At 37.1% G+C, this 12,751-nt stretch overlaps 1 protein-coding gene and 1 non-coding gene across 3 annotated transcripts in view; both read right to left on the reverse strand.

The window, feature by feature from the left end:
- Positions 1-12,751, reverse strand: part of Htr2c (5-hydroxytryptamine receptor 2C) — a 229,179-nt gene that overhangs the window by 192,491 nt on the left and 23,937 nt on the right. The window lies entirely within an intron of this gene.
- On the reverse strand, positions 4,093-4,220 carry LOC121825944 (small nucleolar RNA SNORA35). Its single transcript, XR_006068305.1, has one exon. It is a non-coding gene; the product is annotated as a small nucleolar RNA SNORA35 (small nucleolar RNA).

Consider the following 12,751-nt stretch of genomic DNA (forward strand, 5'->3'; position numbering starts at 1 on the left):
TCTCTGAATTTCCACAGGGCTTACTGAGTAAACCTCAAATGTAAGCTTTAAATTTAAAAACATAAAGGCTACTTTGTAATGATTTCATATACAGATCTTGTACTTTTAAGATGTTTTTCCATACTTTTCCAGGAACCCTTATTTGTTCATAATTCTTTATGTATCATTATACACTTGGGCCTCTGTGAATGAGTAAAAATAAGCATGCAACTTTGCATCCAGATAAGGATACTCTTGAGAGTCAAAGAAATTATTATAGATAATAAAAAGTATAAACAGACTATCCTAGACAGCTACAGTGTATAGTCACCTTAATAGTATTGAATTTGATCAGCATTAAATTAAAATCATTCCATTTCATCATGTACTTGTCCAGATATGGGATTTTGTTTACACTTATTTCATTATATTAAGTCACTGGAAACTCTTGACATATTATGGAATTTTATTGCATTTTTTATTTGCTCAGGAGGCATGAATCTTCAACAAAATATTCATTTGTTGCCTTTTTAAATTACTTCTTGAGATAATATATCACTTTGAAATTCAAACCATGTTCAACAAGCTTTTAATATTTAGTATTGAAAACAGAGTCAAGAGTGACAAAAGTAGCTTTGATCCTAATTCCTTCTCAGCAGAAAATATGCAATCCAATGTCTTTCTGTTCTGGGTAGATGAAGGAAGATGATGTTAGGAACTACAGTTCAAGGGGCCCAATTTTGAAGTTCAATGTATATTTAGATTAAATTAAATCTTCTCAAAAATATGAAGACGCACATTGTGATTTTTTCATTTCTTGTGGAATAAGCTATGGAAGAATACATAGGGGAAACAAGTAAAGTCTAATGACAAATTCATGCACAAATAATGAGTAAAATCTTGTCTACTGTCGTACTTGATCATATTTCTGTCTATCTAGTATCTATCTGTCTAGCTATGTATTTATCTATCATCTTCCTGTCTACTTACCTATCATTTATCTACCTAACATCTTTCTATCTCTCCACCCACCTATCCACCTACCTAGACAGACAGAATACCTTCAGCAATTATAACTTAATTAAACAAATCTGTGAGTTGATTTATGTAAAAAAATAATGTAATATTTAGTTTCAGCTGCATGTGCTTGCAGTTCTGGTTATTGGGGTGGGTGAGACAGAAAATGAATTGAATACAGTTACTCAAGGACAGCCTCACTGACCTAGAAGCCTTGTATGAAACAACAACGAAAAAGATCAATTTTCCTGTGATAACACTGGCATAATATCACAATAATATATATTTGAATGCTTGAATATATACTGAAGATTCAAATATCTCTTATCTGATGGGCCAACCCATAGATTCAATCTGTTATTGTGCTAAAACGAAAGGTTTAATGATTAAAAATACACTGCAGCTGAATGAATTTCAAGTACTTGAACAATGGCTGTTTCACTATCTGCTCCAGATCAAATTTTTTTGTCTTAAGAACAACAAACCAAACAGCAAACAAATAGGCAATACTCTTTCAGCAAGACCCCAAGAGGGTAAGAGTAGCAAAGGAAGCACTACATAGATAAATTGTGTTTCCTTTTGAATATCGCATTCTGTAATAAACACACTTCATTCAAATATAGGAAGTTGTTTATAGCAAAGACATTCTAGTCTTTGTCATATCATGGTTTCACATTAGCATATTATCTAAATTATCATACTTTTCAGTCCACAAAGTTGCAAATGAATCTAAAGAGGACCACCAGGAAAGAATAAGGAGTCAAAAATAATTACAAGGGAAACAGCATGCTTCCCTCAGAAAAAATGCTTGACAGAGTCTCAACTTCCCATGAACCTCTATGACAAGTCCTGAAACAATATGATTTTAAGAAATTAAAATCTATTGAAAAGACCTGGCTGGGCGGTGGTGGCGTACGCCTTTAATCCCAGCACTCAGGAGGCAGAGGCAGGTGGATCTCTGTGAGTTCGAGGCCAGCCTGGTCTCCAAAGCGAGTTTCAGGAAAGGCACAAAGCTACACAGAGAAACCCTGTCTCGAAAAACCAAAAAAAAAAAAAAAAAAAAAGAAAGAAAAGACCTGACTTATCCCTTCCTGGTATGAGTGTGGTGGGAGGGGGGTATTCAAATAACACTTATTCCATAGTGAAACTAGTAAAGGGCAAACAATCAAACTGTATTTTAACATATTTGTTCACATGGTTAATGGGTCAGGTGAGCACTCTATCTTCTTATATTTCTAAGGTAGACAACATTTACTTTTATTTCCAAAGGGACCAAGTCTCTGGAAACTCAAGAGGGAAATTCATCTAAGGAACAGCCTGTGTTCTCTTACATCATATCATCCACAAATTTGAAAAGGTAAAAGTTCCTTGATTCTCTAATGTTAATGAAGATGGGAATCTAAAGAAGAATAATTAAAAAAAATATACTCTGAAATGCTGAATAGAACAGCAAGCCTAGGTTAGAGTCATCTATTTGGGAAATGTAATGTTATCATAATTAAGCTCATATAGCTATTACTAAGGATTTAAATTTTATCAGAGGCATATATTTTTCAGTGATATATTTCACCTTTATTGTTCTCCAGATGGTAAGATTATAATGAATTTCAAGTTGTGTACATCCTTTAACAATGCTGACCTAATTATCAGAAAACAAACATGATCCAAAGTTAGACCTATGGGGCAGGAGAGATGGCTCAGTGGTCTAGACCACTGACTGCTCTTCCAGAGAACCCAGGTTAAATTCTTGGGCACCCACATGGTGGCTCAAAACTGTCTGAAACTCCAGTTCTAGGGGACCTGACACCCTCACACAGACATACATGGAGGCAAAACAGCAATGCACATAAAATAAGAATAAATAAATTTAAATAGGTTACATAAGAGGGACACAAAGAGTTAGATTTTGTTGAAGGAAATTTAAATATATATAAAAAAGATAGACCTGTGATCCCTATGTTCTTTATGGTGTAGAACCCTACTTTAAAACCACTTCCTAGAAAGGCATGATTACTGTCTAAGGAGAAATGTGAGATCTTCTTTCAGTGTACTTCTTTTACTTACAGAACATATCATGGATTCATATTTCACAAAGTCATCTTTACTAGATTCTTTTTTTGAGACAAGATTTCTCTGTATACCCCTGGTTGTCCTAGAACTCAGTCTGTAGACCAGGCCAGCTTCAAAATCAGAAATCTTTCTGCCTTTGCCTTCCGAGTTTTTTTTTCCGGGCTTTTACTAGATTCTAAATAATTTTCTTCTACATGGTTACAAAAATACAGCATTCAAAATTCCAGTGCTTGCCTCCACCTAGTTCTACTTACAATAATCAATGTTTGACTTTGCAGATAAGTCATATGACCATACTCATCAATAACTATTCATTGAGCTTATACTTTATGAAAGAGACTGCTGTATGTGCAACAGTGAGTTCTAACTTGTACATGAAGTTAAACTTGGTCTCAAAGAATTGCCCATTACTCACTATGTGGCAGAGGGAGATATTAGCAGAGATGTGAGGATCTGAACATATCTGAAATTTATAAGGAGGCTAGCAATGGACCTTGAAGTAAGAGTTGGAAAGATATGGACAGAATCTCTACATCTAATTCTCTTCACCATATACAGGAGGAGAAGAAACTGAGGAGTGCTAGTTTGTCAGGAATCTAATAAGAGCATGGGAGAAACAAAATACAAGGGAGTCATCATCTCTAAGGATAATTGTAGTCTCGTTTTCATTGTGTCAAAGGAAGGAAATCACGTGTTGTCCTTTCTCAGCAACACTTCATGGCCATTTTTGTCAAGAAACTTAAATCAGTGTATGCCTTCATGAAATCTCCATGAGAACCTTGGGCCATTCCAATAAGATCAAACATATATTATGGACTCCCATTCTGAATATTAAAGGGCTTAATGTAAATTGCTAAAAGCTGCACAGTTAGCGAGGATTAAAATGATGTCTGAACAAGATTAACCCTGAGTACTTGCTATTAGCCTGATATGGACATGACTGTTTTTACTTAAGAGTAGAGGTCATGGAGTTGCCTGCCTCTCACTCCCTCACAATTTTCAGGAAGGGTCACAGGACCCTTTTTATTTTGTACCCCCCTGCATGCGGGCGTAGTCCACAGTGTGACTTTCCCAGCTTTTGGAGGGTTTTGTTTTCGCACTGCTCGATGCCCAATTGGTCAAGGAAGGGACCAATGGGTCACTTGCCAGTGCTACAGACCACGAAGCTCTCAAGCTATGGGCGGGATCATGTGCTCTGTGCCCAGGAAGCAGCTAGGAGGAGGGGCTGAATAAGGAACTGGAAAGATCTCCAAAACGAATGGTGTTTTCACTCAGCAGGGGGACTTACAACTTGGGGTCTACTGCAGGGGAAAGAAAGCAGAGTTGAGAATTAGGTGAATCTGTGTCAAGAGTTGCAGCACAGTCACTGCCTAGCTGTAGTATGTTAGAAAACTTGTTCAAGGCCTCTTGGCTTCTGTTTCTTCATATGTTGAATAAAACCAGTAATATTTTCATCCTCAGTTGTTGTGAGAATTATGGGGAAAATGTGCAGAATCCAGTGCTGTACCAATGTTAGATGTTCACCATATAACAGCATCTTGCCATACTTAGACACCTTTCTACTTCTCAAGGACATTATCTCTTTCATGAATTACCATGTTTGAAACATTTATTTTAAAACTTACAGAGCTTCTTCTTTTTTAAAAAAAATTCATGTTTATCTCTGTGTGTACTTGTTCTGTCATAGGCCAGAAGATGTCTCCTGGAGCTGGAGTTAAAGGAAGTTGTGAGCTACCTACCTGACTCTGTCCCTTGGAAGAGCAGCATGGACTCTTAACTGTTGTGCCCTCTTGTGCACCAGGGAATTATTTGTAGTGAATAATTCTACATAGTTCCACCCCTTCTATAATTCCCTTCTCACAAAACAAAGTTGCTTTGTACTGCATTGCTTATGTTGGCTTAAAGGTGGGGTGACTGCTCACAACTGTGTATTATTTCCTGTAAAAGTACATGGATCATTATACTCAAATTGTACTAAGGATAATGATACATCTTTCCTGTGTACCTGGATGGACCTTAATTTCTCCAAATGTACAAAAAGAGAACACAATACATTTGATGCACCTCCCATTTCCCCCTCTCGGTTATAACTGAAAAGCTGCCACTTGGACATACATCTGGCAAATAATCATTGTTTCTTCCCCCATGTTTTTCCCCCATTAGCTCAGCAACTATTCACTGGTAAATTTTTATAAAGCAAACACAACACTAAAATAATGTTATACCAAACAAAAACACACCTACCCAATACCCTCTGTACTTTTGCCAGACTGAATGCCCACTATTGGGTACTCAGCCACCTGAATTCTAAGAGTCTGGCCTCAGTGAATACAATGGGATTAATTATAACCTTTTAGTGTGTGAATCACTATTATCATCGTGCCACCCATGGCTCCCTTGCTATAATTAATTTGTTATTTAAAATTATGCACTGTGAATATCCAATTTTAGGAGATAATGCCAACATTTTCCCAAGCATTTGTAAAGATTTGTATTTCTGCCAGCAATCTATAATAGACCCACTTGGTTGATATTCTTGTAAATGCTTGGTTCTTTTAAACTTTATATTTTTTATTGGTATACTCAATGTGGAATGTTACTTTTTTTGCTTTACTTTCTCTATTCTATGAGACTGTTTTCTAACCCCAAACTGAGGACTGTGTTTTTTTTTCTTCCTAGACACTAAAGGTTTAAGGAAATAAGTACAACAGAAACAATTTTAAAGTAAGTATTACCCAAAATATGAGTATGGAAACAACTATTCTTCAGGAATGAAAATGCATAAGCTAATCTGTGACACATGAATGATATTTTCCAGTCTGAAATGATATAACAATGGCAAATTAAAGGAAAAATAGAAATTAATGTTTTAAACTAAATCTCAATCATTTGATTTTACCAATAAAGATCTGGGAGCCAGCCGGGCGGTGGTGGCGCACGCCTTTAATCCCAGCACTCGGGAGGCAGAGCCAGGCGGATCTCTGTGAGTTCGAGGCCAGCCTGGGCTACCAAGTGAGCTCCAGGAAAGGCGCAAAGCTACGCAGAGAAACCCTGTCTCGAAAAAAAACCAAAAAAAAAAAAAAAAAAAAAAAAAAAAGATCTGGGAGCCAGATGCTAGGGTGAAAGCTTACTAGATCAGAGAGGCAGGCAAAGCACCCAGCTGACCTTCCTCCTCCACTGTTGTTCCCTCCAAAAAACTCCCTTTCTCCTTTGCTGTCTCAAATAAAAATCCTGAAACTGAATGTCCCTCCCTTCTACTTCCTATGTCTCTCTCTATCCATCCTCCTGACTCCCTCTTACCCTCTATGCTTTTTTTTTCTTGTTCACTTCCTGTTAACTGGTTGCTTGCTCTGCCTCTTGACCTATGTTTGACTTTATTTAATCCTGTTTACAATTAGCAAAAAGCTCTTGGGTTAAAGCTGTGTACTAGGGCTGAGTCACACCAAAACTTGAAACAGGTTTTCCAGTAAATAACACAATCTCAAGGTTCACAGTGTGATCAAATATCCTACAGCATTAATGTGATGTCATATTTCTTTAATCCCAACAAAAGTAAGCAGATCTCTGTGAGTTCTAGGGCAGCCTGGCCTACACAGTATGACTGTCTCAAAAAATGTCTTTGATCAAGTAGGAAAATTGACATAATGTCTACCATGTATAAGGGACTTAGGCAAAGGGCTTAGATGGCACCTAGGAAATAAATGCTTACTGAGATGGAAGAGGTAACTGCAGTTTAGCTTCATGCTAATTTATAGGAGCACTTTTAGAAGGAACTTCAGCTGAGTGACAGACATCAATGATTCTTTTTACATGCACAGTCTAAATACTTAGGGCACTCGATTCTTTTGTTTGATTCTTGTTTGCTGGTCTCATGTCACAAATAAAAACCTGAAAACCTTGGAAGGTCAGAGATCATGGTGCACATTTTTTTTTGCAACCCCATTAATTCTTGATAGTGCTGACAGTATAATAGTTCTGTGTAACTGTTTCAGCATTATTCAAGGGTATCCTTGTATTACTGTCCAACTATCATCCTGACTCTTTATTCTACCCATTCTTTAATGTAACCTTCATTGACACAAAGAGAAGGAAAAAACTGCAATTCAATCAAAAAGTACTAAATAATAGTTCTAGAATCTTCTTTCAGTCTGGTGTTTACAACAAATTGTGTGAAAACTTTTGAATAATTTAGAGCAATAAACAGCATACTTTCTCTGTGGCAGGGATGTTTTGATATGTTAACTGGAGTGTTTTGCTCTTTTCAAAAAGTAGGATACATCATTTTTAGTTCTAATGCAAACTTAATGCATTGCCTATTAATATGAAGAATCAAATTAACAAACTTGGATTTATATAATTTTTGAAAGACCATAAACTGAGAAGTTTATCAATGGCATGGATATAATAAAGTATAATGAAGACAGAGCTGCAGATCTGGATTTGCCAATGATTGCTGTCCAAATAGTCACTGACCTTCGTCTGAAGGCCTTAGAGAGCCTGGCTATCATTTTCCCCTTCTTTAATTTAGTGACTATCTTGTCTCTCAGCTATAACTCTGCCATAGGATCACAAAGTCAGTGTACTGTGGAAAAGAAATTAAGTATTTTAAAGGCCAAAATTTAATGTTAGCTGATGACAATAACACTAAAGAAATTTTTCTGAGAACAGGTCATTAATCATAACGTAGGGCACATGGAAACTACATAAAAATTATTAATTATTCCTCAGTCCTTGGATGGGGTTTATGGCACCACTATCTGGGTGTCTGGCCATCCCATCACCAGAGTAGATCAGTTCCTGCCGTCTCGTGACCATTGCCAGCAGTCTTTTGAGGGGGTATCTTTGTGGATCTCCGTGGGCCTCCCTAGCTCTCTGCTTCCTCCCCTTCTCACCTTCTCATGTGGTCTTCATTTACCATGGTCTCCTATTCCTTGTTCTCCCTCTCTTTTCTTGATCCGGTTAGGATCTCCCACTCTTTCCCTCGACTGTCGCCCTTCATTGTTCCCACTCATGACCAGGCTATTCATGTAGATCTCGTCCATCCACGGCTGGGCCCCTGGTGGAGCACTGGGAGTCTAATTCGTGAGTAAGAAGAGGGTTTATACGAGCGAGAATTGTTGAAACCAAGGTTGGATAAAGCACCGGGACAAATAACCAAATGAATGGAAGCACAGGATCTATGAACCAAAGGCTGAGGGGCCCCCAACTGGATCAGGCCCCCTGAACGGGTGAGACAGTCATTTGGCTTGATCTGTTTGGGAGGCAGCTGTGCATTGGTGCCAGGTCCTGGGCTCGTTGCATAAGTTGGCTGTTTGAATCCTGGGACTTATGCAGGGACACTTGGCTCGGTCTGGGAGGGGGGAATGGACCTGCCTGGACTGAGTCTACCAGGTCAACCCCGGTCCTCGGGGGAGACCTTGATCTGGAGGAGGTGGGAATGGGGGGTGGGCTAGGGGGAGGGGTGGGCGAGAGGGGGAGAACAGGGGATTCTGTGGCTATTATGTTGAACTGAATGGTGTTGTAAAATAATAATAATAATAATAATAAAAGAAAAAAAATTATTAATTATTTCACTTTCATTTGCTCAGTTAGAAAACCTAAAATATAAATCAATTCCCTGAACTAGTGAATAGTGAAAAAGAAAGAACCCAGTGTAGTAGACTGGGGTACAACTCACTTGTAGACCACTTGCCTAGTACGTGCAAGGTCTTGGATTCAATCCCTATCACCACATACACATAAAAGTAAAAGGTGGTGTAGATAGGAGATAAGACAGTGGGTAGACTTGGTTTCTAAACATTGTGCCCTGGAAAAAACATTGACCACACAAATTCCAAACACCTGAAATCAACCCTAACAAGGTCGCCACCTGGTGGCCAGGCAAATCTATTACAAGTGTAAACATTACACAGCTCTCCCTGTATCTACTGAAGTGTCAAAACTATGACATACAGATGAGAAATCTAGTGCTGTATGTCTACGTGTGTCTAGGAATTTCCCATTGGGGTAGTGGCTACCCATATTGTCATCTTCTCCTAATCAACATCTTCTTCTTGACATCTTCTCTCACTTTACCTATTTTACTTTTATTCATCTTAGTTGTATAACACAGCAAGTTCACAGGTCTCATCAACGCTGTTCTTTTCAACGGTCATTGGCTTCCAAAGCCTTTGATGAGCTACCACATAGATACACTTCTACAGTCATGCACTTTGAAATACTCATCTTTCTGGCCTCTCCATGTCCCGAGTTCAAGTCTATCTTCAATTTTAAGCTCAGAACCTCTTCTTACACACTGTTGCCAGACAACCTTTATTGTTCACCTTGCATTAGTCTCATAGTGCCTCCCATGATCTTTCTTTTCAGTAATGTATTTTCAAATTTACGTTTTCCTAAAGACTGACTCACTTTAAAATATATTTTGTTGCATCCATGATACCTCAACAATATGAAGGCCTAAACAAGACCCAAACAGGTAACACCACCAATAGACACACTAACACAAAAGAGGGAAATCTCACAGGAACTACCCCTAAACAAATATCACAAAGCTCTATCCCTACAGGCAACTAAGGAATGCTGAGAGAAGGAGAATAAATCTTCTCTAGGGAAGTTGCCTGATTCTTTATCCAATACAAATTGGTGAGTCATGAAATCATATATATACAAGTAACACTAGAGAGACTAAGCATATTGTATTTACACATTATATGCACACATATCTCTCTTCATATTTATATGTGTATATATTATTCTATATAATATATATATATATAGAGAGAGAGAACCAGAAAGCGAGAGCAATGACAATTGAAAATGAGGTTATGAATTTAAGAGGAGTGGGTGGTAGCAGTTGGAGGGTGGGAGGAAAGGGTACAATGATGTAATTATAGTTTAATTTCAAAAACTTAAAAATGTATTTTAGTTCTGTTCTCATAAAACTTTGAAGAAGTCTCTGAAATATCAGGGTTCCATGTTATAAATACATGGCCATTATTTTCCTTTTAGTGATAACTGTTACACAGTAACATAAAGATCTGTTTAGAAACTAAAATGTGCTTTTTTTAAGGCAGGAGGAGTGCCAGAATCATCCATGTGAATATTAATTAAAGAGAAGTAACAAGGGGCAAATAATGGGAGAAAGTTGTGCTGCACTTAAATGTTAGCACATCAAGTACCCAATACAATTTTAATATAATTGTCAAAAATATAGTAGAACAAAGACAATCATTTGTTCTTTTATATCCAGGAGAACATGATGTGTTTTCTTAAAATCAATTAGCAGATAAGTGTATGTCCAATTTAAAGGAAGCAAAGATTGAAAAATGTAGATTTAAAAATAACAAAGAATGGAAATGAGTAATTCATTCACCTTCATCTAACATTTATTGAAAACATTTATTGAATACTTTCTTACTGTGGGTAAATATTGCTTAAATAATAATAAAAAACTTTTAAGCTGGGACACCAATAAATTTGTGGACTTAATATTATGAATAGTAGAATAGTATTATTTTGTTAAGTGCACAAATATCGAGAACTCCCTGTTGAAATTTTAGAAGGGAACATGATAAAAGAGAAGAGTGCTGGTATAGAAAAAAGTCTCAAGAAGTTTCAGGTATGTGTTGTATTTTGCAAGCACTTGAAACAATTCCATTTTGTGGACAAGCCCTGTTCTTTGGATACAAGCAGTAAGTTCATTTATATCTACCACCTCATTTGGCTTTGTTTAAAAATAAAAAAAAGTATTTTCAAGAAAAAATATAGGGTGTTCAATACTCACTAAGTTATTTCTAAATGTCAAAAACTTCAAGAAGTTACATTCATGTAATTTCTGTGCCAAACTTATGTTATACTGATTTCCAAATGAGAGCTAAGATAATTGGGATTAAAGGGTATTTTGAATCCTTTTTAAATATATTTGTGTGTACATTATGTGTGTGTGTGTGTGTGTGTGTGTGTGTGTGTGTGTGTGTGTGTGTGTGTGTGTGTACCACAATATGTGTGTGGAGTTGAGGACTACTTGTGGGAGTCAATTCTCTTCTATCATGTGGTGCCTGGGGATAGAACTCAGGCCATCAGTGTTGGCAGTAACCATCTTTACCCACTTTATCTTGCAGACCCAGGATTAAAAGTTTTGATAAAGATAATTATAGTAAGTAAATGATGAAAAGGAACAATGCTAGTTATCTGTTTGCAACCAGGATGTATTTGATTGTTAATACTACCAAATTTACACTAACAGCTTTCATTAGGCGTCTTCAGTGGAGAATTGTATTAAGTGTGGGCAATAAAGACTAGTTTTATTGTGATGTTCTGAAAATTGTAGGAAATAGCATTGATCACATCCAGCATCATGGCAGACACTGGCATAGTTTGTTTCTATTGTATCTATACATAACATCTCTATTTGATGAGAAACTTATTCATCTGTCCTTTGAATGTTAAGTATTCTCTCCCTCTCTTTCACACACACACACACACACACACACACACCAAACAAACTGTTATTTCCTATGTCTATATTTGCTACTCTTGATAGCTTTCTTGAATAAAGCCATGATGCCTTTCCTTTCATCTTTAAAATCAATTAAATTGGGCAAGGTTGCTCAGGCCTGTAATCCTAAGCATTTAGGAGGTGAAAGTTTGAGGACTACTTCATGTTCAAGGCTGCTTGGATTACATGATATGGTGAACACTAATCTAGCGAGGCCTACAGAGCAAGGCCTTTTTAAAACAACGACAGAACAGACAATTGATCCCCAAATTTCTATCAAAGTTTTTATGTCATTTGTTTTCATTTGATGATCAAAGCTAGAGGAAAACCTCTCTTATATTAACTGGTAGGAAAACTACAATTTCCTAAATGAGGAAGAGTAGAAATTCTTCTGGAATTTTCGTTATAACTTACAGCTGCTGGCAAACTTGGTGCTCATTTTCCAGAACTGTTGGATAGACCAGGTTTTCACATCTTTCTTTGTATGATAAACAGTGATCAACTTCACCATTTACAACATTGTTGAATAAACTTTTAAGAAGTGTCTTGTGAGTTCCATTTAGCCTGGGAAAAGGGGGGATTTCCATGAGATGGGAAATAGGGAGATTCAGAGAAAGATCCTGCAAGAATTAAGAAATGTACTCATTTTGTCCTAGATACTTAGATTTTCATATTTTTAACTCTGGGGTTTTTGTGTAATATCTATGAGCTACTTTTCCCCCAAAGAAGCTACACCTATGTTTAACATTCTACCAGGAAAGATTAGATGATGAGAACGATGATACTAGTGGAGTGGTTGGAATGTTGTATTTTCAGATGGAAATTACCTTGCTTGTCCCTGTGAATCGCCATTTGTTTCCCCCCACTGTGGATGAGTTATCATGTAACTACTGGACTATATGGGCCGACCCCCAACTTCCACTAATTCAAAAGCAAAGAATGTGATCAAGTAGCATCTGTGGACTAAATACCTATGTATTTGAAAAGGGTTTTGATGAATGACTTCTTTTTTTGTTCTGTTACTAAAAGAACTTTATTAAATTGTTAAGCTATTGGAATATAGTATTTAGGGAGACCTGAATCTGTGTTTCCAGGTCACAGTCACTGATACTTGGCTCCAGAATAAACTATCTCTTCCTCCCTTTGAGGTGTGTGTTGTGTATTTTTGCATCAACACACCCCCATCTT

The sequence above is a fragment of the Peromyscus maniculatus genome, chromosome X (assembly GCF_049852395.1).
Source record: "Peromyscus maniculatus bairdii isolate BWxNUB_F1_BW_parent chromosome X, HU_Pman_BW_mat_3.1, whole genome shotgun sequence".
Lineage (NCBI taxonomy): Eukaryota > Metazoa > Chordata > Mammalia > Rodentia > Cricetidae > Peromyscus > Peromyscus maniculatus.